Here is a 27,523-nt window from a genome sequence, read left to right on the forward strand (position 1 = left end):
ATAGGACACGGCACTTGCAGCAAAAATAAAAAGGTAAACAAAACGGGCAACTCTAAACAAGACAGTGGATGAACAGACAAACAAGTACTGTGCTGACACTTCCAGCACACTGTAGCAACTGTTATTTTTAATCCAAAAACTCCTCTTTCTCACCCTTTCTCCACTCATGAACACACAACCCTGAGTGAGTGAAAACATGCAGCTTTTATGCAGTTGTACCGAGACTCGATTGCTAATCAATCATTCAATTGGAGTCTCGGTACAAATGAACGTGAATTAATAAAATTGCAATTCCCTGTTATATATTATTTTACCTGCACGTGAAGTGCTGTGCAATCCTTGTGCCTAAATACAAATATACATTTTAAACACTTGTGCTCATAACCCATATTTATATCCCGTGTATTTTATACATAAACACCAACATACAACATAAAACATCAATAGACAAAAAGGGGCGGGATTTATGTCAGTAATACAAATACGGCAAAAAAATTATGATGACTAAATATTTCCTATAATTAAGAAGCTCAAACTGCATAGCACTAATGACAAGGGATCTTTCATTCTGTGTGCCATATTTGATGCGTCTTTGCGAGTTTTGAAATTGGCGTAGCAAGACAGATATCTTGAAAGCTGGCAGAAGGATCCATCCCTTAATTTATAGGACTGTGTTTTGCCAGCTGTTTACTTGTTTTTCCAACACCCTTAATTTTGTTTTTCCAACAACATAACTGTCACTTCTGCCCATAATATCTATTCCGAGTTAATGAATCAGAAAACATTAAAAGATTGCTGTCACCATTTTGGTATAATAACTATATAACTTAAACCAACTTGTATTTATGTCACAATACAAAATGCTAGGTTCGCATTTCTTATAGTTATATATATATATATATATATATATATATATATATATATATATATATATAATATATAATGGTTATAAATTAACGTTCCGAAAGCAGAGAAAGGCTGCCATGCAGTGTCACTGCCTAATATTGCTGCTGGTGGATATTTTAAAACAAGTCAAAATGTTTATTTTTTTCTTTATTCACATCTCTGTATGCAAAGGAAGTGCATGTTGTTTCATGTTGAGGTGGAAGCACTTCATTGATGCCTGGGTTTGGGGGAAATAGTAGTTTGCTTTCTCTCTCTTTCTTCCTGTACCCACGGAACACGTCATTCCATGTTACATTTGCTGGGAGTTAATTGTGGGTTGATTTTAATTATACATCACAGAGTTTGTACTGGAGACAGTCCAAGCAGTAGATTGTCTTGCCGTGTAATTTACTGAAACAATTTCCAGGCATCATGCCCTGCAAAGGGACACGATGATTCAATTGTCATTCAAAATAAGGGGATAAGCAACAAGTTTGCCCTTATTGAGCAGTAACTCAAAAAGCAGAACAATTTGTAGAACAAATGCACGTGACCATTTTAAAAAGATCCTTAAAAAATAAATCTGGCTTTCATCTTTGAGATTTGACTTTGATGCATTTTTCTTAGCTGACTGAAAGCAATGTGAATCATGAATGTGTATGCAATTCCTTTTGACACTGTTGTGTAGTTGTGTAAATGCCTCCAGCCATCACTTCAGTGCAAGCACTGGAAAATGGTGGTTGTGTAGCAGATGGACTTTGATATGTTTTAAATAAAAAAAAAGTCAAGCCCTTTTGGAGTTTTCTGTGATGAAAGGCACTGGAGCAGAACAGAAAGAAACAAGAACCATTTACCAAATAGGAAAGACTGGGTTCACAGTAAGTTACAACACAATAGAATTAAAAAAAAAAAAAAAAAAAAAAAAAAAAAAACACTAAACTTATTTTTTACTTAGCTCCAGAAATGCCTCCTAAAAAACATGACTTTCATTTATTTATTTACTGTATGTATTTGTCTAGCTTCTATAATATGATTATACTCAACTGGCACCTGCATAGCCATTTGGTGTTTTTGAGCAGTAGAAAAGGTTTTGCATTCCAACATAATTCACCCTACCGGCGTTCACTGGTGTGGGTGGCTGTCAATGATATAATGTAACAGTGGCGCCTGAAAGATTCCAATATGGCAGCGGCCTGCATTTCCAGCTGATCCAGAAAGTTGACAAAATATTGAAATACTGGCCAAACGTTTGACTTTTTAACAAAATTGGCACAGTGAGACACATTTGTTATGAATACAAAGCATTTAGAGAGCCCTGTTGTTATTTTGAGTGCAGTTCCCCTCTAACAAGCCAGGTGTTAAAAAAATAAAGAAAGAGCATGCCCTACCAGGACGGTATCATTTCAGTTTATAAGAAACCCCACATGGCAGGAAACAAGCCTAATGTCTGCTTCAAATTTGGAGCATTAAGTATCTGTTATGATTGAACACAAAAGGGTTGATTTTTTCCGCTAAATGACTCATTGCTCTACTAATTGTAGGATGCAAGACTCTCACTAAGCAGGTGGTGAACAAAGTCTGACGCATTTTGAAGTTGTATTATAAGTTTAGCTTTTGTGGATTTCAGTCTATAAAAAGCCATAATTGTTCTGTTTTTTTTTTTAGATAATGGCTCTGTAGATTGTACATTTGTAATGACCTACCAATTTGGAGAATGACCTCAGCAAAGCTTTCAGTTAAGCAAGGCTGGTCCGGCTCAGGACTTGTATGGATGAAAAACTGCCTTGGGTGCTTGTGGGGCTCAGCATAGGGCATTCTTGGACCCTCTCTGTTGGCCTGCACTCAACCAATGCTCAAATATTATGTTTGAAGGCACTGTGCTAGTTGTAGGAGGGGTTTTACGTTGAATGGCTAATTAGCGGACAAATTGTGACTGTACAAATATTGCATTTGAGTGGACTTATCCAGTATAAATATCTTCAGTAAAATGACTAAATAGAAGACTTAACACACTGTAAGATGGCCACTTAACTTAACGCATAAAGCTAAACACTGTACCAGACTGCATATCTGCCTTTGAAAAATACATTTGATTTTTTTTCTAGTTTTTTTTTTATTCTAGTATTTTTTAATAGGTATGATTTTCAACAACATTCACAGCTTCTAAGTTACTCCGTAAATGCTGACCTAAGTACAGAATAGATATTATACAGTGGAATGAAAGAGCAGTGTTGTGTAAACATTTTAAATTCCACCCCCCTATTTTAGCTTACTGTTAGGGTGACCACCTTTTCAAAATGCAAAAACGGGACTCATTCTATTTATTTATTTATTTATTTAAATTTTTAATGGGGGGTGGGGGGTGTAATCAGTAGTTGCAGTGCTTGAGATTAAAATGATTTGAAATGACCAGTAGATAATATTTCTGAGCTAGTTTTTCCTTTGTCTGTATTTCAAATAGGTTTCTTTGTTGCTTTTATTGTTGTGGACTATTTGGCTGTCACTTTAGTTCCTGTTCTGTCTCGATGGCAGCGCATTGTGTTTATTCGTTTTCAAAAAGGGAAACTAAGGAAAGAACAGAAATGTAGCACTCTGACTGAAACACTTTACAGTATGTTGATGCAGAGTCGTTATCAGCATGAGATGAGATGAGATGTCGGTATGGTTAGTTGTGGGTACTACTAACAACCAAACGAGCAAGATGGGCGGAATGGCCTCCTCTCGTTTGTAAACTTTCTTATGTTCTTATGTTCTTACCATGTGAAAGATTTCTGGGAGCGCGCCTGGATAAAAACATACTTTTTTTTTTTTTTTTTTTTTTTTAACTGGCGCGCAAGCTATTGTCGGGCATTGCAAAATAATGCAACAGCGGCGATGTTATAATGAGCTATAATTCTAGATATGCTATGGTTTGATTGGCGCTAAACTGTAAGATTACACTGTGACTACGAAAACGGGACAAATGCCGTCCCAGAGGTATTAAACCTGGGACCGGGACTTGATCCTACATTTTGGGACTGTCCCGCCCAATTAGGGACGGGTGGTCACCCTACATACTGTACATTTTGTTGCGCACCATATTTAAACGTTAAAAGTCCAGATTTATCCAAATACATACGCGTATCACAAATTCAACATTTAAAATCAGTCTATAAATCTTTATTTTTTTAATTTTTTTTACACTCAGCGAGTAAAACATTTAGCTGACATGTTAAACCTGGGTGTGGCGCTTCATGTCACTGGCTAAAATTAACGTGAAATAAAGAGGGCGACATACCATCAATTTCCAATTGTTCTGCTATTTTTTGACATGCGGTGTCCTTTTATTGTCTTTATAACCACGGACACTGGTATCACAAAGAACACTATATTTTTCGACTTTAATAATTAAGTTCTCATTGATGTCGATTTTTAAATTTTATTTCTGTAGCAATCTTTGCGTGAGCGAGACACTGACAGTCTGACAGCCACTACCTTTGACCAGCTCCGTGAAGTTAGCCCCCCTGCAAACAGCACAAACGTAGAATCATATATTATCATTCGTTTATGCCGTTGAAACAAACGTTTGCGCTGTGGTCCATTGCAACGCAAAAACAAATAAAACAAATGGATTCTATATTTGCTCATTCCAATCGTGCCGTTCGCTTCGCTTGCGCTGTGCATTACCATTTAAATCCATAGTTTTAGTTAATTTTGATTCGCAAGCTCGCGTCAGGTGTGGACTGCTCTTTAAAATGCAAGCCCATTGACGAGCTGGGCTTACACTCTGACTTTTAAGAATGTGTTTGTTAACATTTATGTATGTGGCTAAATTTGGATTATTTTTTTGCTAAATCTAGGAAAAAATACACAATTTACATTAAATCCAGGAAAAATGCCTGTTAAAACATTTTTTTTACACTTATCGCCACTGTTCACTACAGTTTTACTGACACACTCCCCAGTTCAAAAATAATTTAGAACATAAGAAAGTTTATAAAGGAGAGGAGGCCATTCGGCCCATCTTGCTCGTTTGGTTGTTAGTAACTTATTGATCCCAGAATCTCATCAAGCAGCTTCTTGAAGGATCCCAGGGTGTCAGCTTCAACAACATTACTGGGGAGTTGATTCCAGACCCTCACGATTCTCTGTGTAAAAAAGTGCCTCCTATTTTCTGTTCTGAATGCCCCTTTGTCTAATCTCCATTTGTGACCCCTGGTCCTTGTTTCTTTTTTCAGGTCGAAAAAGTCCCTTGGGTCGACATTGTCAATACCTTTTAGAATTCTGAATGCTTGAATTAGGCCACCGCGTAGTCTTCTTTGTTCAAGACTGAACAGATTCAATTCTTTTAGCCTGTCTGCATATGACATGCCTTTTAAGCCCAGAATAATTCTGGTCTCTCTTCTTTGCACTCTTTCTAGAGCAGCAATATCTTTTTTATAGCGAGGTGACCAGAACTGAACACAATATTCAAGATGAGGTCTTACTAGTGCATTTCTTCGGTTCTACTAAAATGATCGTCAACAGCTCATTTTAAATGTAAGAACTTGCCCTAATCAGCTGTCATTTATGTATTTATTTAAAATGTTCTATCCTTTTTTCTTGTTGTTATAGAACTGCCTCTTTAGTCATAGTCTCGCCCCCCCCTTAGTGACTCCATGCCCCCCCAGAGGTGCACGCCACCCAGTCTGCGCACCACTGATCTAGTGCACAGCAGTGTACTGGCAGATCAGATCACACACACACTATTAGAACAATTACAATAAGAACCACTCGTAATGATGGTCAACATTGTAAAAAATAAATAAATAAGAGGCCTGTAAAAAAATGAAATAAGGAATTGACATTTAATGCTACACTTTAAGATGATTTCTTGGGAGATAGCTTTCATTTTTTAAGATGGGTTGTTCAAAGTTCTCTTAATTTTAACAGCAAAGTACATCTTATCTCAACAAATTTCATTATCCATACCTTTGTTTGATGTTTTTTCACTTTCTCCAGGACTGCCATTATGAAGTCTTAGAAGCCTTGAAGGCAGGAAATGTCTTTTAATTATATCAATAAAGCTCAGTTTGGGACACCTATTATTAACCAATACAGGCTGTGAGGTAAAACATTTTAATTTACAATATAAATGAGCTTAAACCTTTGCACTCCAAAATTCATTTGACAAGGCCTTATAAGACCTTATATACAGTATTTGTATTTTTTTTAAACATGTTTAAAGACACATAATTATTGAATACTCAAACAAACAGCCTTGTGATTTTATTATGCAGTCACATAAGCAGTGTTTTGAACTCATGATTCAACAACATTTTTCACATGTTATTTTTTACAGCTGCTGTACATTAACAGTTAAATATTTATTTCTAAAAGATTTTTCCTTAAGCAACAAATGCCACCCCCCACAAACATTCTTATTGTCAGAGGGCAAATCGACAGCTGTTGGAACAATTGTTGCTGCACCTCTATGGTCTTGGGCCTGCGTCTTGGCTCAGCGAAAGCTCCAATAGATACAGCTGAAAGACAGCAGGCAAAGATATTCATCATACATTTAGAATCTGCAGCTCCTGTGTGCCCAGATTCAAGCATTAAAAAACCAAAAAATAATCTACCAATTGGCAGGGTACAGTTATAATTAAATTTCCTTCCATTGCTGATAGGTAGCATGGTTGTTTATATATATATTATATATATATATATATATATATATATATATATATATATATATATATATATATATATATAATATATCACTCCCTTGAGAAAGATATTTACAACATATCAAAACCTTTGGGCAGCTGTCTCTTTGACCTAATATATACAGTGTCTATAGAAAGTCTACAACCTCTTGAACTTTTTTCACATTTTGTTGTGTCAGTGCCTCAGAGTTTCATGCATTTAAGTGAGGATTATTTTCCACTTATCTACACACCATACTCTACTGTTAAGGGGAAAAAAGTTTTTATTGAGAAAAAAATCATATATTAAAAATACAAAACTAAAAGATCATAATTGGATAAGTCTCCACCCCCCTGAGTTAATACTTGGTGGAAGCACCTTTGGCAGCAATTACAGCTGTGAGTCTGTTGGGATAGGTCTCTACCAACTTTGCACACCTAGATTTGGCAATATTTGACAATTCTTCTTTACAAAACTGTTCAAGCTTTGTCAAGTTCCTTGGGGAGCGTTGATGGACAGCAATCTTCAAGTCATGCCACAAATTTTCGATTGGATTTAGGTCAGGGGTCTGACTGGGCCACTCAAGGACATTTATCTTTTTGTTCCTTAGCCACTCCAGTGTAGCTTTCATCGTGTGCTTTGGGTCATTGTCATGCTGAAAGGTGATTCCCCGTTTCAGCTTTCTTGCAGAGGGCAGCAGGTTTTCCTCAAGGACCTCTCTGTACTTTGCTCCATTCATTTTCCCTTCTATCCTGACAAATGCCCCAGTCTCTGCCGATGAGAAACATCCCCATAACATGATGCTGCCACCACCATGCTTCACAGTAGGGATGGTGTTGTCTGGGTGATGCACTGTGTTGGGTTTGCGCCAAAGATAACGCTCTGCATTTAGACCAAAAAGTTCCATTTTAGTTTCTTACAAAACTTTTTGCCATATGGCTACAGAATCTCCCGAGTGCTTTTTTGCATACTTCAAATAGGATTCAAGATGGGCTTTCTTGAGTAATGGCTTCCTTCTTGCTGCCCTACCATACAAGCCAGATTTGTGGAGTGCTTGGGATATTGTTGTCACATGCACACTTTGATCATAAAAGCCCTCAGCTCTTGCAAAGTTGCCATTGGCCTCTTGGTAGCCTCTCTGATCAGTCTCCTTCTTGCTCGGTCATCCAGATTGGAGGGACAGCCAGATCTAGGCAGGGTCTTGGTGGTACCATACACCTTCCACTTCTTAATAATTGTATTGACCTTGCTCTAGGGGAAATTCAAGGCCTTTGATATTTTTTTATGCCCATCCCCTGATCTGTGCCTTTCAACTTTGTCCCGGAGTTCTTTTGAAAGCGCCTTGGTGCTCATAGTTGAGTCTTTTGCTACCCAGCGGAGTGAACCTACAGGAACTGCTGAATTTGTCCTGAAATAATGTGAATCACTATAATGTAACACAGGTGGTGATTTATCCACCCAAGCTATTTCCATTTTTATTTTTAATTAATTTTCTACAAATTTCTAGAATATTTTTTTCACTTGGAAGTTGTAGGGTAGGATTTGTAGATAAATGCAACAGTTTTTTTTTTAATGCATTTTAATTCCAGGCTATAAGGCAACAAAAAGGTGAAAATTTTGAATTTTTAAAACTAAAGAGTACAGCAACAATCATACAATTAAACTAAAAAGGAGAAACTACCAGAAAAATAGTAGAAAGACTTGGTTTACTGAAAAGCACTGTGTGGCTACTATTGACACAGAAGACCAGGAACTACTGCAGTTAGCTCCAGGTGTGGAAGACTAAGAAAGATTTGTGCAAAATCTGGAAGAAGAATCATTCAAGTAACTGCAAAAAAATTGACATAAGAATTTGAGAGAAGGTAAAAAAAAAAATTCACTAGCGAACAATTTAACGATACCTTGGCGAAAACCAAGATGCAAACCTTTGTTAAAAATAATACACAAAAGAAAGTTATTGGAGTTTTCCATGAATACTTGAAGAAGCCTGATTTCTTCAACCAAATGTTATGGTCAGATGAATCCAAAATATAGCTTTTTCCACCAAGAAAGCAACAATATGTTTGGAGGAAGAAAGGAGAAGAAGATAAAGAAAAGTTCACCATGTCCAGCGTTAAACATGGTGAAGGTTGTGTGATGATATAGGCTTGTTTTAATTCCTCAGAGACTGGCAACCTTTGGATTGTAGAAGGATCAATGAATGCTGCAAAATATCAAGAAATGTTGCACTCTTATTTGTTAGTTAATGCTAGAACACTTATTGGATGGAAGTTTGTATTCAAGTATAATAATGACCCTGAGCATTCTGCGAAGTCTACCAATGTATTAAAAATAAATAAATAAGATATCTCAGTCCCCGACTTGAATCCCATTGAGATGTGGATTGACTTGAAGGCTGCTGTTGCAAAAAGGAAACCAAAGTCAATTGCAGAACTCAAAGCTGTATATGTTAAAGAATGGGCAAGAGTACCTCTGGAAAGATGGCATGAGCTGCTTTCAAAATATAAAAAAGACTGCAAGCTGTAAAGGAAGCAAAGGGTGGGTACATAAAATACTAATGTAAGGGTGTCCAAATATTTTTGTCAAAGTATGAAAATCATTTTTGAATATTGTTTATTCATTTTATGCATGTTATATAATAATTTCTACTTTAATTTATATCTTCCAATAGAACAATTAGAAATTAAAGAAATCACATTTTTCTCATCTTTTTAGCTGCACAAATATTTGTCTGCGACTGTGTGTGTGTGTATATATATATATATATATATGTGTGTGTGTGTGTGTGTGTGTGTGTGCACTATGTTTCACAGTTGCACTATGTTTCACAGTTGCTGACTGTCATGCAACTCAACAGACAAGCCGATTGGCAGGGACCATCCATTACAGATTAACTTTTAGATGAGGTCAACGACGATCAAGGTTTCGTATAGAGAAGAGAGCTGGAGCTGTTTTACAGGTCTATACCACAGTGCACTGTGTAAACAGAGGATTCTGTACAAATCTAAATGATTATGAAGAACGAATACTACAGCAGTCTACTGTGTATACACATTATAGGAATGTGATCAAGATGTTTATCAAAATGCTCTGCCCTTTTAATCACAGTGAGAAAGTGAAATAAAAAGTACATTTGTCCTTTGAGAGATTTTTTGATAATACCAACATGCTTGTAATGTAGCGTAGGTTCTATGCTATATTACAAACAAACAGTCAATCCAAAATGCTTGTAAGAGCATTTAATAAAACAAAAAGGGAGAACAATGCAAATCTCTCTTTATCAGTCCAGTATTTCAGAAAGTAAAGGTTGTATGTGAATGTCATGTCTTGAGTCTGAGAAAGACGAGTGTGATGTGACATATCAAATCAAAAGTGACTTGCACATTCATACTGTGAGTATGTTTTCTTTTCCTAAAAGCTTCAAAGAATATTTTAAAAATTGCTTCAATTACCACATGTGGGCAATCTTTGTCTTGAAGGACAAAAGTCCAGTTTGTCTTCTTTTTGCTGCTGGACTCGTCTTTTTTTTTTTTTTTTTTTACTGTCATGATGCAGCAGTTGTTTCTTAATGAGTCATCTGAGTAAAGCAGATTGATTTATATAAGAAATGTCCCCAGTGGCAAATTTAACAACTTTATTGTAATCTGGTAATGTGTAGCTTGTAGTTTATTTTTGTTTTGAATCAAGATGCAGTACTCTTTAATTTCTGTCAAAAGTCCAGCCTCAATTTCACAAGTTATTTTTCTTTTTCATACTGACTTAATTGAAATGATGTGTCTGATCAGTGCCTGAACACGCACAGCTGCACTAATTGTGTTTCTAAATCGAGTCCTCATTCAGATCTAACAGATGTAGGGAAACAGACAGAATTCAAATTGCTTCTCTGAAGTTGAACTGTTAAAAAAATAGATAAAAAAATTGATTTTGTTTCTTTACTGAATGTCTTTTATTGTGCCTTGCTTATTGTTAAACCAATGTTTGAGTTCATCACTAAGCTAAAGCTGATATATGAGGATGAAGAATTCACTGTGTTTCTCACAGTAAATATGCCCATTAAGGGCTCACTGTTCACATCTCTGTTGGCCTTACCAGGGAGAGCATGTTAGTAAGTTAGACGATCAAAGTGCCATCCAAAGTAGAGAGACAGTATTAAACAGAGCAGAGGAGAACTATATTGTATACCCAAACAAGTAATCTATGTAGTGAATAGCATTACAGCATGTTTTACAACATAATTCTGGGCTTTAAAAGTAGAAAATCTGGAAAAGCTTTTAGGATGTTAGATTGAAAGCAGATAGAAAAGAGGGCATGTGTCTCATACTGTTGCAGCTGGTCTTATTAAATCCTGGTGAAATAGTGGAACTCATCCCTTTTGTTTAGTGAATTGCTTCACAGAGTCATTAACATGTGCAGTTATATTGTTATGTACATTAATTACATTAGTTTAATTCCCTGCAATGCATTCAGTTTTTTGTAATAACCATGCATATTGATTTCAGCTAGAACAGTTATCTCTTATAACAGTTATCTGTTATGAATATAAATCCCCAATTAGCATAATCACCAAAATAGATGTTTGTACTGCTGCTAAATTTGCTTTCACCAGAAATTGGTCATCTTTAATTCTTACCCATTATTACCTAGATTATGAATAGCAGTAGTCTAGAATATTTAAAAAGACGTTAATTTTAGTCTTCATTAAGAGAAATATATTGAAATGAACTACGCTATAAAATACAAGCAGAGATTTATTTAACTATGCAATAAAATACAAGCAGAGTTTTATTTCTGTGTCTGTGAGTTCAAATTGATGTCTAGGTTGACAATAAAATACAGATTTGAAATAAATGTGGTTGATTAGTTCTCAGTATGGTTTTGCAGAGAGAGTATGTAGAATATTAGTTGGCATGCAATATGATTTAACACCAACACTTTTTTATTATAAAGTGCAATCAGGGCCATTAGTTAACCTATTCAAGTGTTGACTTTTTGATTTCAACAGTCCTTTAGGTTTACTGACTAACGTAGCACAGTGGAAGATACAGTAACCACCAATTCTGTATGAATAGTAAGGTAGCCAATCTGTAGATACTGTACATGACAGTGTGTGTTTTTCTATTTTGGTAGCTATTATTATTTACAGTTTTGGTTTTCTAATTATATGTACGTTTATATTTCACACTCAAGTTTTAGATTAAAAATACATTCAGTTAATCTGCATTACGTGCATAAAATGGCTTCCAGTATGGCTACAAAAAACTCTACAAGTGAGACTGTTTCACTTTAATTCAGTAGCACTGTAACAAATGCAGCCTATTAGCTGTTAAGATTAACAATATATTATATTACGCCAAGAACCTGGGCATTTTTTTTTTTTTTACTTTTGATTTAAACTATAGTTGTGTACAGTTTCCAATACATGGCCTGAATGTCATGGTTAGCATGAGCTATTTGAACCCTTTGCAATCTCTGCAGATTATTTCACTTAGAATCCTGGGTGAATTGTGTGCTGTATTATCCTCTCCTGTATATTTTTTAATGATCTATGTGTTTAGATTTGTTTTTTTGTTTACATACTACCTGCCAGGGCAATGTTACACATACATAGAAATTATAAATTGCTTCCCCACTGTGTTGCAAACTCACCCACATGGCAGACACTGCAGGCAGTGTGGAACCAATAAGTACCAGCAAGTGCAGCAGTGAGTGTTAGAAACTTTAGAACTTCCATGCAAAGCTTCCTGCCAGGCACTAGGAACTGTTTATGAATAATAGCCCCTCAGTGATAAGCTTAATTTCAGTGAATGTAATGTAAATTGCTAAGACCAAGGGCAAAATAAAGTGCTCCAGTATAAGAAATTGTATTATGAGGAAGCGATCCTTTCAAGGGACAAGATTAACAGCACTAAATACTGTATGCAAGGCAGTTATGGGAAAACTCTGCTTGCCGAGTTTCCATGTACAGTATTATCACTGTTGTAATGCCTTAACTTCACTGCAGTAATACCACAAAAACAAAAAAGGATGCATCTCCATTTTCCGATGTACTCTGCATTTTTGAAAGGGAAAGGTTGCATTGAATGTAGGACCACACAAGCATGTGACGTGGGTGTGTATAAATGGAACGTTTTTTGGAGGATAGACAAAGCTTGCCACTACTGTAGGTTTCCTGCAGGGGAGATACCTTCACACTGAAAAGAAAGGGCAGACAAGGGCCTTGATACTTGACGGCTGAATGAAGTGACCACACTGAAATTGATCCGTCTTGGAGGTACGCAGCCAACTGATGAAGTAAGCATCGAAGGCGGCTGAGTGGCAGATGATCTCCATAGGTAGATCCTTGTAGGGAGAGAAGCATTCACACAGGGCAAAAAGAACAGATCCACACCTAGACAAGGTAGCATTCACACAGGGCAAAAAGAATAGATCCACACCCAGACAGGGTAGCATTCACACAGGGCAAAAAAAATAGATCCACACCCAGACAGGGTAGCATTCACACAGGGCAAAAAAAATAGATCCACACCCAGACAGGGTAGCATTCACACAGGGCAAAAAGAATAGATCCACACCCAGACAAGGTAGCATTCACACAGGGCAAAAAGAACAGATCCACACCCAGACAGGGTAGCATTCACACAGGGCAAAAAGAACAGATCCACACCCAGACAGGGTAGCATTCACACAGGGCAAAAAAAATAGATCCACACCCAGACAGGGTAGCATTCACACAGGGCAAAAAGAGTAGACCCGCACCAGGGTCGATTGCCCAAACGAGCCAAGACCATCTATTTTTTCGATATTGTATCGTTTGCTCTAAGGCCCCATGGAAGCAATTGGACGCTCTCTTGAGGTGTGTGGGGTCGTTGGTTCGCACCCAGCCTTGACCCTGTTACAACAGCACTTACTTCATACTGCACTGTAACATTATTATTATTATTATTGTTGTTGTTATTATTTATTATTATTATTATTATTATTATTATTATTATTATTATTATTATTATTATTATTAACAGGCACTTAATCTGCATTATATTCCACCATAATACTGAAGTTTTGTGAGACATATAGAAACATTGACACTGTAAGTGTCCACACAACGTGCAGTGTAGCCCCTTCAAATTTTCGCCTAGACCCCCTCAGCTCCCTCGCCAAGGAGAGCCTGGCGCCGCCACTGCTCATAAGCCAGGCAAACTGAAGTACCCAAATGCAAGTCTAATAAATCTGGGTCCTATGAGGATAAAATTTAAAAGTATAACATAATTTAAAAAATAAGTAAATAAATACATTTTAAAAATGGTGGCATAGCTGTATGCTGCATGATGTTCCAGTGTTGCTGTCAAGTAATCTTCACTATGTGAATTATTAATAATTTACACTTGGTCCACAGGCATTAAACATTAAAAGTTTGAAACTAAAAAGTCCTGTACTGTATCCTATTTTGTTGTTTAAAATATAGTATATAAGAATGAGTTTCATCTTAGGGTAATAACAGGATACCGTACTAAATATTCATAAACCTGTTCCCGCCCCTCTGAACCTGTGCTGAACTTTGGGAGAGCAGTTGGGAACCAATGAAAAGTTTCTGATTGAATAGGGTTGCTTGAAGCAGCTGATGTTGTGATTTCAGAAGACCCGATTGCATAACTGATGTGAAACAAAAATAAGTGGTCAAAACTGATTTAGGGATATGTTAATGAAAATATCAAAACAATTGTGATTATGTTGAAAAATACATTGCAGGAATACGTACAACAAAGCAGAAAGCTGGGAAAAGCAGTGTGTTTTTTTAAATCATACAGCCTATTCAGATGCACTTTTACAATAATAATCTTTATATAGTGCATTTCATAGTGGTCCACAATCACAAAACATTTTACAATATGCAAGAATAGGGTGTGTGAACTATGGATCAGCTGCAGAATCATTTACAACAACATCTCACCTGAAAGGAAGAGCATAAGGAGGTTAAGTGACTTGCTCAGGGTCACACAATGAGTCAGTGGCTGAGCTGGTATTTCAACCAGGGACCTCCTGGTTATAAGCCCATTTCTTTAACCACTGGGCCACACAGCTTCCTATAGTGTGCTACTTCCATGGTAACATTCAGAAATATATCATCCATAATAAACCAGAACACACACACACACTTAAAATGGGTTGAGGTCAAAGTGATGCAGACAGGTAATTAATTCAAAGTATGTAGAGTTATGATAGAGGACAAACTATATTCACAGTCCAATGTTAATAATTGCTTGGATTCTTTTAAAAAGAGGCTAAAAGTTTACTTTCGTAAAAATCTAAGTTTATATTTTTTTTCTGGTAGTTTGGTGAGTACCTAAGAACATCTTTAAAACAGCTTTTATATAATGCTGAATGTGTTAATCATTTAAGTAGTTGCTTTGCAACTAATATTTTCTAATGGGGACATAACTTATATACATGTGACACATACTGCTGTTATTATCCCTGGAAATGAATGGCTTGCGGCTTCAGCTCCGGATCGTGTTAGTATTCTTGAATAGACAACACAAACAGACAGTGTTACAGGACAGACTAGCAAAACACTCACATTTATTTATAGATGCAGGGTTTCCTTTTAGGTTGTATGCTAATCATTTACAAAGGAACAGACTACTTGCTATGCCCCTATTTTATACCCTCACTCATGACCCCTTGATTAACGAGCACATCCACTTTTCCTATCCGCGGTTGCCACACCGTTTTCCATTCGAGTCATTGAGTTCAGGTACCGTAGCACAGTCCTTTTTCTAGCCGGCCGAATTCCACCTACCCACGGGAATAAAGTGTCATGCCTTTTAGTCCAGGGTACTCTGCTCGCTTTATCTAGCACCCTCTCAGGTCAGGAGTGTGATCTAACACCTGCCTCATTTGATCTCTGTCACAGCCACATTTACAGCATTTATAACAGCGAGGACTGCTTTGAAAACCTTCTTAGTTATGCTTAATATTTTAGTTAATTACAGCAACACCTGAATTATTTTTGAATAGACGGTAAATACTATCTATGCAGCACCCCCTTTCCAGTATGGGCATTGTGTAAATGGGGGGAAATTGGTTCACCAATAGGGTGATTCTAAGAGTAGCATATGGCAACCCTGCTGACCAGACAGCCACACTCAGCTGCTTGGGTGAACAGTGGAAACACCCTTTTTTGTTGCCGTGGGCAGCCGTAGCCGGGAATGCCAGGCAGTGGAAACAGGGCATAAGATTCTCAATCGAGCCTGACAACAGATACACTGGGTGGTTGTAACCACTCCAGCAAGTTAAAGTACATTGTACCTGAAGAAACATATACAAACATCATGGTTAAGGAGTAAATCTACATCATAGTGTTTCAGGAAATGTAAATGTATACATCATCTTAAATGGAGCTTCGGAATACATCGTTTGCCTTTGTTCATGTTATTCAGTCTGCTGTCACCCCTAAAGCCCCAGTGCACTCACACCGTTTTTTCTTTAAGTTAAAAGGACACAGACAATTGAAAGGCAGTTTTTGTATGACACCATAGCCAGGAGTATAATGTTTGATTCCGTTAGGATCAAATGAATGACAAAAGTGAAATTGGTTGTAATTAGTACTTCTACAATACAAGCAAAAAATAATACTACTACTGCAAACAATTCCAGACAAGATGACTGCAAATTATACCATTCGAACAATCTAACAACAGTAAAAAAAAAAAAAAAAAAAAAAAAAAACTAAAACAAAACGGTGGAAACAGCTTGGACCCTAAAGGGTTAAGAATAGATTCTAGAGTCTACAATCAAAAAGTTAATTTAAAAATAAATAAATAAATAAATAAATAAATAGGTTGCTGCTGGAAATTTCCAGCCCCAAATCTTGTGACATGTGGTTACATGTATGTGCCAATGGTGTCAAAAAGGAAAAATGAATTGTTTTGGTTTACATTTTTTACCAAGTTAGTGTTCTCGCAAACTCTTTAAAAAGTGTGTCTAACACATTGTACTGTATGCATCATGTATTATATACTGTATAATACATTGTACTGTACACATCCAAACAGGCACATTCCTAAGCACATGAGTAAACACTTTTCCCAGAAGACCTATGTGGAATTTGGTTTAAAAAAGAAACAAAAAACTTTTTTTAAATAATGTGCTACTGTTTTCTAGCTGTATTAATGCATAGCACTCTGTCACTCATTTAACCAGCCCTCAAACATGGAACAGTGGGTTTTAGACCTTATGATACCTTACCAATATAAATGTTTAAAAACTGTACATTCGTTTTCTGCCAAGTTCATATGATGGTACTGGAGGACATACAAGCAAAGAAATGTATTACGAATTCCAGGGCTGTAACTAGACATTAGTATTTACTGAGGCAGATTTAGTTTCTTTCATTATGAATAAGGGAGATGATCAATGCATTTATGGCATACAAAGAAAGGTTAAGTTAAAGTTAATGTATTCCTAGTTTTGGATTAAATGTGCTCTGACATAAGCACTGGTGGTTCCCACACTATCAATTTCCTGGAAATATGTTTAAAGTGTAGATAACATGCAATGTCAGGTTTCATTTTTAGCTCTGGCCATATACTGTACTGTGCCCCTCGTTAATTCTCAATTCAGTAATTCACAAGCTCAGTTAATTCACAGTTAGAACATGTTGCCAGTAAATTGTACAGTGGCCCTTGACCTATTTACTATCTTTTTAAATGTGTAAATTAGATTGCAATATAAAGAAGAAGCACTATATATACACTGCAATAAATGCTTGCAATAGTGGCTACTGAATTGCCTTGTGTAAAAGAAAAAACAAGATTTTCAGCAATCTTGGCAGAAGATCAATATTGCTGGGATCCTTTTTTTTTTTTTAGCTGTCATGAGCCTTCTGACATTTTCAAGGGCTAACAGCTGTCATTGGGAATGTACACATACACAATATTTTTAAACCAGTGCATGCACATGCAGGGGGTACTGTGTAACAACTCTTGTAGCAAGTAATTACTTCCGGAACACTGTTGATCTTAGCAACAGTGTATACTGATGCACAAAAGAAAGGCAACACTTGGGTCTAATGGATTTAATCAAATATTTTAAACATAGATATCAAACAAAATCTCAGAAAATATGCACAGAAATACAGATCAAAGAATCATAAGTTTTCAGTGTGAAACGTGACACACTGTCAAAATGAAAACATTACAAAGTTAGTATCACGGTATGACCTCCCTGAGCATTATCACAATCCTGGCAGAGTTGACGCATAGACCTGATCTGCCTCTGGATAGACTGCTGTGGGATGTTCCACCACTCTTCCTGCTGGCGAAGGTTGGCTGGTCGCGGTAATCTCCTGTGGATGGCACTGGCGATTTGGTCTATTGGACTCAGGTCAAGAGAAAAATCTGGCCACAGTAAGACCTCGACATTGTTTTCTTGAACTCCTGCAATTGTAATCCTAGCACAGTGTGGTCTTGCATTGTCCTGCTGGAAAATCGACATTTCCGGATTGGCTTGCAGGAACAGAAAAACTGTTGCCTCAAGGACTTCGTCAATGTAAGACAAGGTTACACTCAATCTGTACCAAAGGCGTTCTTGTGTTAAAGGAGATTCCTCCCCACATCACCACTTCCACCGCCCCACCAGTTGGCTTGAACAATGCAACAGTCAGCATAACGGTCCTGGGCCAGTGTGGTGACCCTCTGCCTTCCAGGTTGTGACCTGTCCCTCAGAGAGCCGATTTCCTGGTTTCTCAGGACTAGTCTGCTGATTGTTGAAGCAGAACATCTCATTCTCCATGCAACTTCTTTCACAGACAGGCTGCCTTAAATCATGCCAATAGCAGACAGGCAATCTTCATTACTCAAGTGGGACATGGCCGTATCTTCGCTGTTCTTGCGTTAATTTAAACTGTGTATTTTCAAATGGCTATTTATACAGATTCTTAATCAACTCATTTTGGCAATTTTAACTCAACTCAAATACCAAACACTGAGCATCTAGTGTTTTTATGAAATCACATGACTTGAGGTCAGTATTTTGTTATCTCAAGGAATAATTCTACTCAAACAGTGAACAAACCTATCTGCTTACTATTTAAAACGAAAATAACATTACGAATGTGCCCAATGAGCTTTTGATGTAAAACTTAAACTGTTGCATTTTCATTATGCAACAGTATATTATGAGTTGGGAGTTTTTTTTAGATTGAAAACATGTAAAAAAAATAATAGTAATTAAGAAGAGGGCAGTGCAAGAGAGCATATTTAGCGTTACTTTAAAATGTAAAGTACAAACCGAGCCTACTGATATTTTTTACTGCTTTCACTGTTTGCCGTTCAAAGCAACCAGCTGCTAAAAAGTATTCCTCCATCTGTTTTTAGTGTCTGACCATTTTATGAATTTGCAGGGTTTTCAGTTCACTCTGTTTGTCCTATCCAGCTTCTTATTTGAAAATGCTGCAGACTCTGTAACACACGAGATCTCTTTTAAAATGAAGAATCACACATTTTGGGTTGCCGTTGTTATTAAAGTTTTTTTTTTTCAGTTTTCATTATTTCCTGAGGGAGGATTGCTGAGGCTCTGTGTAAAGCATTGAAATCATACTGTGCTTTTGTATGGATAAGAAAAGCTTTTGCCCTATAATTTCAAGAGCTATTGGGCTGAAAAGTACCAGTGCTCATTCATTGGATATAATGGTCTTGCCCCAGCGTTAATGACATTAGATTAGAGCCCACCACGTCATGCTTAGAGTGCTGTACACTTCTTCCAGAATATGCTCTAAAGAAAATATTGTACAGTTAAAATGCTCCTTCTCAAAAACGGTAACACACTATAAATAAACAGCTCAAGGTTCCTAAATGCATGTAAATGGTTTTTTTAGTACTTATGAATATTTTGTTTTTTACAACAAGTGGTGCAGAAAAGTGGAGAAAACTGCACCAGAGCAAAGCTTAGTAAATCTAGCCCATATTTACTATTAGTTTTGTTGTGTGCTGTGTTTGTACAGTTTATAATGTGGCACTATATAGTCTCTATAAGTTGCTTTGGGTGAAGATACCTGCTAAATAAACTAATAATAATAAATAATAATAATAATAATAATAATAATAATAATAATAGCACTGGCTGAACAGATCTTGATTTTGCTAAGAGTTTTTTCTCCAACGTAAGTTCCTAGTTATTAGTTTTTTGTCCTATGTAGGATTCTGGTACCAGGTGTACTACCTTGACTTCCATCATCAAAGTCCACCCAATGAAATCAAAAGAAAATTCTGCCATGACTATTCATAAATACAGATTCATTGTATATACAGTACATTTTTACCAACCGATCTGTAATGGGTAGTCAAAATAATGGGTGACTACCAATCATTTTCTTATCATGCCTTAAACACAACAGTTAAACGTGTGCTAGCTTTGTTCAAGGGAGACATGGCCTATTTTGAAAAACAAATTGCATTTGCAATGGACACCATGATTCTTTGGCATGTTATTACAGTATAGTTTTAAGTATTAGCATCCAACATAGCCATATAATACCATGTCATTTGCTTTGTCATTAATGAAACTAAATATGACACTCTTTATAAATTGTCTCCATATTCATTAAACTTTCTAAAACTTTCATAAAACGTAGACAGTACAGAGGTCAATGGGTCTACCAGTTGGTGATAACACAAGAGAGCAGATTAATAATACTGATTCAGATTGTGATGACCTTCAGAACAGCTCAGTATGAACACATATTCCTGAGTGATCTTTTATGCAGACCCCTACACAAATTATCAAATTACACTGGGGTATGATAAATCAGATACATTGACATCAATGGATTTAATGAAATTCTAATCTAATTATAGGTGTTCTTCCATCTGGATACATTCCAGTCTTTGATGACTTGATCCTCTAGCGCATTTCAAAAGAACATTAATTCTTAAATGATTTACCAACTTTATTGGTTCCTAATGACAGATAATTTCATGAGCACATTGCTGTCATTGTCATTTGATGACCTGTGCCAGTGCTTGTGTGCTGTGAAAAGGGAAATGTTAATTTACCAGGGCATTGAAATAGTAATAACGCAGTGCTTTTGTAATATGGCCAGAGCTGCAACTAAGGCAGGGCAGCCACCCTGAGCGCAAAGCCGTGAGGGGTGGAAAAATGACTGAAATGCATTGCCACTCGAGTTTTGCGGTTCTCACTTGTTTTCACTTGTCAGCTGTCATAAGTTGATCTCTATATCTTTTACTGTGGTGTCAAAAAGAAAGTGATTGCCAACGGCTCTGAATGTGTCATTGCTCTATGCTCATTGTTACTTTTTAATCTTATTATTAAATTCAGATTCAGATTCAGCAATAAATATATATTTTTTTTGTAAAAACCCAGATTTATTTTTTCAGCTACATTTTTTTAGATTTATTGCTGAATGAAAATATTTTACAGATGTATCTGTTAGATAAATGTTGTCTTGCCAAGTGTAAAAAAAATATTTAAATTTACAGATGTATTTGTTAGAAACACAGATTTAACATGTCAGCTAAAAATATGTATAGGCTGAATTTAAATGTTGAATTTGTGATACATTTATGTATTTAGCTAAATCTGGACTTTTTGGGGTTAAATCTAGAAAAAATATGCAATTTACATGAAATCGGGGGGAAAAAACACAAATTGTATCCTAAAAAAAGGGGGGCAGCATATAAAAAAATTGCACACCAACCACTGTTATAGAACACTGATTCATTCCATGTAACAGTTTAAATGTAGATGCATTACATTTATAGGTGTGGACTACATGGGTATTTTAATATAAATTTAGTGAAGAAAGAATCTATTCGAAAAAGGCAGCAGGCAACCAGACCCTCCTACAAGGCAGGGGGCAGCCGCCTCAGCGTGTTCCGCCCGAAGCTCAGCAGCCCCAGCAGGGACCCTGAAGGCTTTCCGCCTCAGACCCATCACTTTTTGACACACCAGCTGCAATATTGGCGCGCTTGCACCTCAGACACCTGGGTGCTCACCACTGTGTACACCGGTTAAGCGCTACAATTCCGCATGGGGCCTCCTCTCTTCCGAGGGGTCACGAGTACATCTGTGCCAGACTCTCTTGAGGTCTTGGGACTTAAGCTGGGGGCTGCCTTGCTGCGCAACCAAGCCATTCATCTTGTAGACCCCACCTCCCACGGAGCGTGGTTCTACTTGAGATGCTTCCTGGTACCCATGAAGGACGACAGCTTTTGCCCCATCCTAGACCTGAGACTCCTCAATGAGTTTTTGAAGGAAAGGAGGTTCCAAATGCTGACTCACAGTCACATTGTCCAGTCTGTCCAGCCGTGATCTTACAGGACGCGTACTTTCACATTTCCATTCACCCCACACGTTTTCAATGTGCGTGGGCGTTATCCTGGCTCATTGCTGTTGCAGGGGATCAGAGTTTTGACTACCTCGACAACTGGTTGATTTGTTCCCTTGTCGCGAGAGAGAGTCATAGCCCACACGGCGATTGTGACAGAGCATTTGACGAGATTGGGCCTTACCATCAACGATGCAAAGGGTCGGCTTACACCAGTGCAGTGCATGATGTACCTGGGGCTTTGGCTGGACTCCAGTGTGATGCATGCATACCTGTTGGATAACGGTAGCAGCTACTCAAGGTTGCCTCTCCCTGTTTCAACAGGGATCGGAGGTTAACTTCGTGTTGTGTCAGAGATTATTGTGTCTGATGGCTGCAGCCGTATCAGCCATTGAGCTGGGCTTACTCCGTATACGCCGCTGCAAGCATGGCTCAATGCGTCCCCCTTACATCCGAAGCGCGACAGACACTGTAGGCTGACAGTATCTCACTCATGTTCAGCAGCCCTGTGCTGGTGGAGGCAGACCTCTCACCTGGGTGAAGGCGTGCTGATGGGAGTAGTGGTAAACCGTCAGGTGGTGACGACGCACGCCTCCAACTTCGGTTGGGGGGCAGTCTGGTTGGCCGTTAGACATCCCTGCACATAAACATGTTGGAATTGCAGGCTGTTTACCTTGCTCTTCAGCACTTTCTCCAGGTGCTACAATGGGCACATGTGTTGGTCCGGACGGACAACACTTCAGCATTGGTGTATGTCAATCACCAGGGTGGCCTTCGGTCCCCGGGTTACATAGCATTGCTTTCCGACTCCTGATTTGGGCACAAAGGAACCTGCTGTCCCTACGGGCGAATGTCGAACTGGGCAGCGGACCTCTTCTTGAGGGAGGGTACGCATTTGTCAGACTTAGATGCTGGAGTGCATTTTGGAACGGTTCAGGAAGGCGCAGGTCGATCTCTTCGCCTCGGTGGAGATGATACACTGCCCCGAGTGGTACTCCCTCCACTTGGTGTTGAAGCCCTAGCAAATGAGTGGCCCAGTTCCTTTGCATGCTGTCGTCAATACTGCTGCTCCTGGCCTTCCTAGAGAAGGTCCAGTTAGAGAAAGCGACAGTTCTCCTAGTGACCCCCAGGAGGCCCAGGAGAATCTGGTTTTCGACCCTGTGCCGGCTCTTACATGGCAAGCCCTAGAAAATCCTGCTTTGCCTGGATCTCCTCAATCAGGAGGACTGAGAATATTGTATATTAATCATATTGTATATTAATCATTTAACAAGGGGATTAGCCACAGCTGAGAGTACTTATAAAAGTCAGGAGGAAAACAACTGCTGAGTGCTTTTCCGTCCCAACTATTATTCAAGCTGTGTGGTTCAATGTTGGTTAAGTATTATACAAACTGAGGCCCAAATTTATAAAGGGGAAAAACCGACTGCCAAAAGCCACTTAATGTGCATGTTCAGTACGGCCACACTCATCGTCAAAACAACGACCTATTTTATAAGACTAATTAGGTAAAGCAGATGATTCCACAATCCGTCTATTTAAATACTCCTCACTGCAATTAGCAATGGAGAATTACACACCTCTCACAATAAATTGCGGGTTTGGGTAAACCCTGCATGTGTACACTACACATTCCAAAAGAAAATGAATGGCACACAAAGACCTCATCCTGGTACTAACCATGGTGATGAGGATGCTCAGAAGCGAAAACTGAAACTTGCCAATATGGAATTGCAGATTTTGGTACAAGCAGTACTTGTAGCACATGAAGATGTAATAAACAAATGTACTACTTCAGAGTTTGTAGTAAGAACATAAGAACATAAGAAAGTTTACAAACAAGAGGAGGCCATTCGGCCCATCTTGCTCGTTTGGTTGTTAGTAGCTTATTGATCCCAGAATCTCATCAAGCAGCTTCTTGAAGGATCCCAGGGTGTCAGCTTCAACAACATTACTGGGGAGTTGATTCCAGACCCTCACAATTCTCTGGGTAAAAAAGTGCCTCCTATTTTCTGTTCTGAATGCCCCTTTGTCTAATCTCCATTTGTGATCCCTGGTCCTTGTTTCTTTTTTCAGGCTGATTGACCTTGGGTCAACACTGTCAATACCTTTTAGAATTCTGAATGCTTGAATTAGGTCGCCACGTAGTCTTCTTTGTTCAAGACTGAACAGATTCAATTCTTTTAGCCTGTCTGCATATGACATGCCTTTTAAGCCCGGAATAATTCTGGTCGCTCTTCTTTGCACTCTTTCTAGAGCAGTAATATCTTTTTTATGGCGAGGTGACCAGGACTGCACACAATATTCAAGATGAGGTCTTACTAGTGCATTGTACAGTTTTAACATTACTTCCCTTAATTTAAATTCGACACTTTTCACAATGTATCCGAGCATCTTGTTAGCCTTTTTTATAGCTTCCCCACATTGTCTAGATGAAGACATTTCTGAGTCAACAAAAACTCCTAGGTCTTTTTCATAGATTCCTTCTCCAATTTCAGTATCTCCCATACGATATTTATAATGTACATTTTTATTTCCTGCGTGCAGTACCTTACACTTTTCTCTATTAAATGTCATTTGCCATGTGTCTGCCCAGTTCTGAATCTTGTCTAGATCATTTTGAATGACCTTTGCTGCTACAACAGTGTTTGCCACTCCTCCTACTTTTGTGTCATCTGCAAATTTAACAAGTTTGCTTACTATACCAGAATCTAAATCATTAATGTAGATTAGGAATAGCAGAGGACCTAATACTGATCCCTGTGGTACACCACTGGTTACCACACTCCATTCTGAGGTTTTTCCTCTAATCAGTACTTTCTGTTTTCTACATGTTAACTACTCCCTAATCCATGTACATGTGTTTCCTTGAATCCCTACTGCGTTCAGTTTGAGAATTAATCTTTTGTGCAGGACTTTGTCAAAAGCTTTCTGGAAATCTAAATACACCATGTCATATGCTTTGCAATTATCCATTATTGATGTTGCATCCTCAAAAAAATTAAGCAAGTTAGTTAGACACGATCTCCCTTTCCTAAAACCATGTTGACTGTCTCCCAGGACCCTGTTACCATATAGGTAATTTTCCATTTTGGATCTTATTATAGTTTCCATAAGTTTGCATATAATAGAAGCCAAGCTTACTGTTCTGTAGTTACCTGGTTTAGTTTTGTTTCCCTTTTTGTGGATTGGTATTACGTTTGCAATTTTCCAGTCTGTCGGTACCACCCCTGTGTCAAGAGACTGCTGCATGATCTTAGTTAGCGGTTTGTAAATAACTTCTTTCATTTCTTTGAGTACTACTGGGAGGATCTCATCCGGCCCAGGGGATCTGTTTATTTTAAGAGCTCCTAGTCCCTTTAACACTTCTGCCTCAGTTATGCTAAAGTTATTTAAAACTGGATAGGAACTGGATGACATGTGAGGCGTGTTGTCAGTATCTTCCTTTGTAAAAACTTGTGAAAAGTAATCATTTAATATATTTGCTATTTTTTTTCTTCATCTACGTAGATTTCTTATACATTACAATGCATCATCCAGTTACTGTGCGTTGCATAATAGTTCAACTTCTTATTTCAACTTCTTATTTCGTATAGAATAATTCCAGGCGTATAGACTTTTCAAACTTCAGAAACAATACATTTTATTTACTTACATCCATGGCAGTCAAATGGGTTGATAATCCATCCATTGTTGTACAGAAGTGTTCAGCAACAATAACTCCATAGGAACAGTCTTCAGTTTAACTATGACTTATACCTTCTTAAAGTCTTATGCAGCTACAACTCTCCTATTTCTTATGTTTGTCTGTTTTTCTTACTCTATGTATGGTTTTAAAGCATATATGCATGGTATACTGGTTGAAAAACTGTACTTGCTCTAGCTACAAACTAACAGTCCCTCTGTCCTTTTTTTTAACCGTTTTCTTTCCAACTCGAATTTAACAATACTGCCTGAACCAGTATTGTTAAATACCAGAATGCCATATTACAAAAAATACATTCTGTAGGCATTACTAAAATAACGGTGGAGGATGAGCCCTCATTGTTTATGAAACTTTTTCTTTCGTGCGCCTCGGAATATCGTTCCATCTTTTCTTAATCTCTTCCACTATTCTTTTGCCTACACTCTAAAAAGTAAAGGCTCTCATTAGAACCTTGCTTTGCCACTGTGGGGAGACCTTTTTAGGCGCTTCTAAGAACTTTTTTTTTTTACATGGACTCTCTATTCTCTATTTGCAGACTTTCTGTTTTGTATTGAAAATTGGAATTTGCAAAACAATACGGTACTAAGATTATAAACCAGAATTTACAAACCAACTTGATAAGAAGGGTTAAAAAATTAGCTCTGTGCAAAATGTTGTATGATGTTTATTTGTCCTTGAAAACGATGTCTCCTTCTTGCAGCAGTCTCCCACATCACCTTGCATGTTATATAGCCTACTGTCTGACTGCAACAAATTAACACCTGCTTTTCAGAGTTCTTAAAATAATCACGCAAATATATGAGGCCCGCAATTATTGGCAGCTTTAATAAATTAGACAGAATATTTAATAGACCTAATTTGCAAAATCCCCTCCCAATTTTAATGGTTTTGTTCAGAAATGCCCCAGAATTACGTATTCATATACAGAATTAAATATGCATATACAGAATTACGTATGCATGTACAGAATTACATATGCCTATACAGAATTACATATGCATCAAGGGCTAAAGCGCACAGACACATTGCCTCCACAAAGCACGTCTTAATTGCGCGTTTATGTCATTGCGTGTGTTTTATAAATCCCATCCAAAAATTCAGAACCCTCAGCACCCGTTTTAAGGTCGTAAAACATGCACAATCCTTTTATAAATCTAGAGTTGAGTGTTTATTATTTTGACCTGAGTGAAGAATATTTATTTATTTTTGTTTGTGTAAAGAGAGTAGCCTGCTCAGACGTTCAAGTTGGGAATCTTTCAATATTTTGTTATACTGACTTTGGCACTGCCTGTGTCCAATAAACAGCTCCAGCCGTCTAAACCTGGTATCATTGATCTGCCTCCTTCACATACTCCGGCCCCTACTTAGTGGAAGGGCATTGTCCACGGAACATAACAATATATATAATATTGGATATAACCCACGTGGTGATGCATCAATTTCACAGTGACCAATTAGTGCCTACTCTCTAATAGATGCCCTTATCCAAATAACCACCCAGGTAAAGAGAAGATTATGAAAATAAGCGCACAGGCACTATTTCAAGCAAATACGGTAATTTCAGAAAATTGATATCGATAGCTGGTATTGACTACATGATGTTCTTTTTTTTCTGTTGTCCTGAACGATAATGTTATCTTATGTTGAGGATAAAGGATTTGTATTAAAAACTGCAGGGTTAGTGATTCAACTTTATGAAAGCCATTGTTATCCATTTTAGCTATTGTCAAACCAGACAGGATGGAAATGGTCCTCTCCAAAATGAAAGTGTCCAATCTTGGTCCTGGAAGGCCATTCCACTTCAGGTTTAACAGATAAAATGTTATAATTAAGTACTTCAGGGTCTAGATGGAGTTCTAATTAGTTCAATTAAACTATTTAGACCGGCGTGGATGGGCCAATTTTGGCCACCCTTGGTGATAGGC

General features: G+C 37.6%; 1 protein-coding gene across 1 annotated transcript in view; it reads left to right on the forward strand.

Annotated features, from left to right (window-relative positions):
- The window catches only part of LOC121319019 (potassium voltage-gated channel subfamily D member 2-like), a 103,851-nt gene that overhangs the window by 38,463 nt on the left and 37,865 nt on the right, over positions 1-27,523 (forward strand). The gene's annotated exons all lie outside the window — the stretch shown is intronic.

This window comes from Polyodon spathula, chromosome 7 (assembly GCF_017654505.1).
Source record: "Polyodon spathula isolate WHYD16114869_AA chromosome 7, ASM1765450v1, whole genome shotgun sequence".
NCBI classification, from domain to species: Eukaryota; Metazoa; Chordata; class Actinopteri; order Acipenseriformes; family Polyodontidae; genus Polyodon; species Polyodon spathula.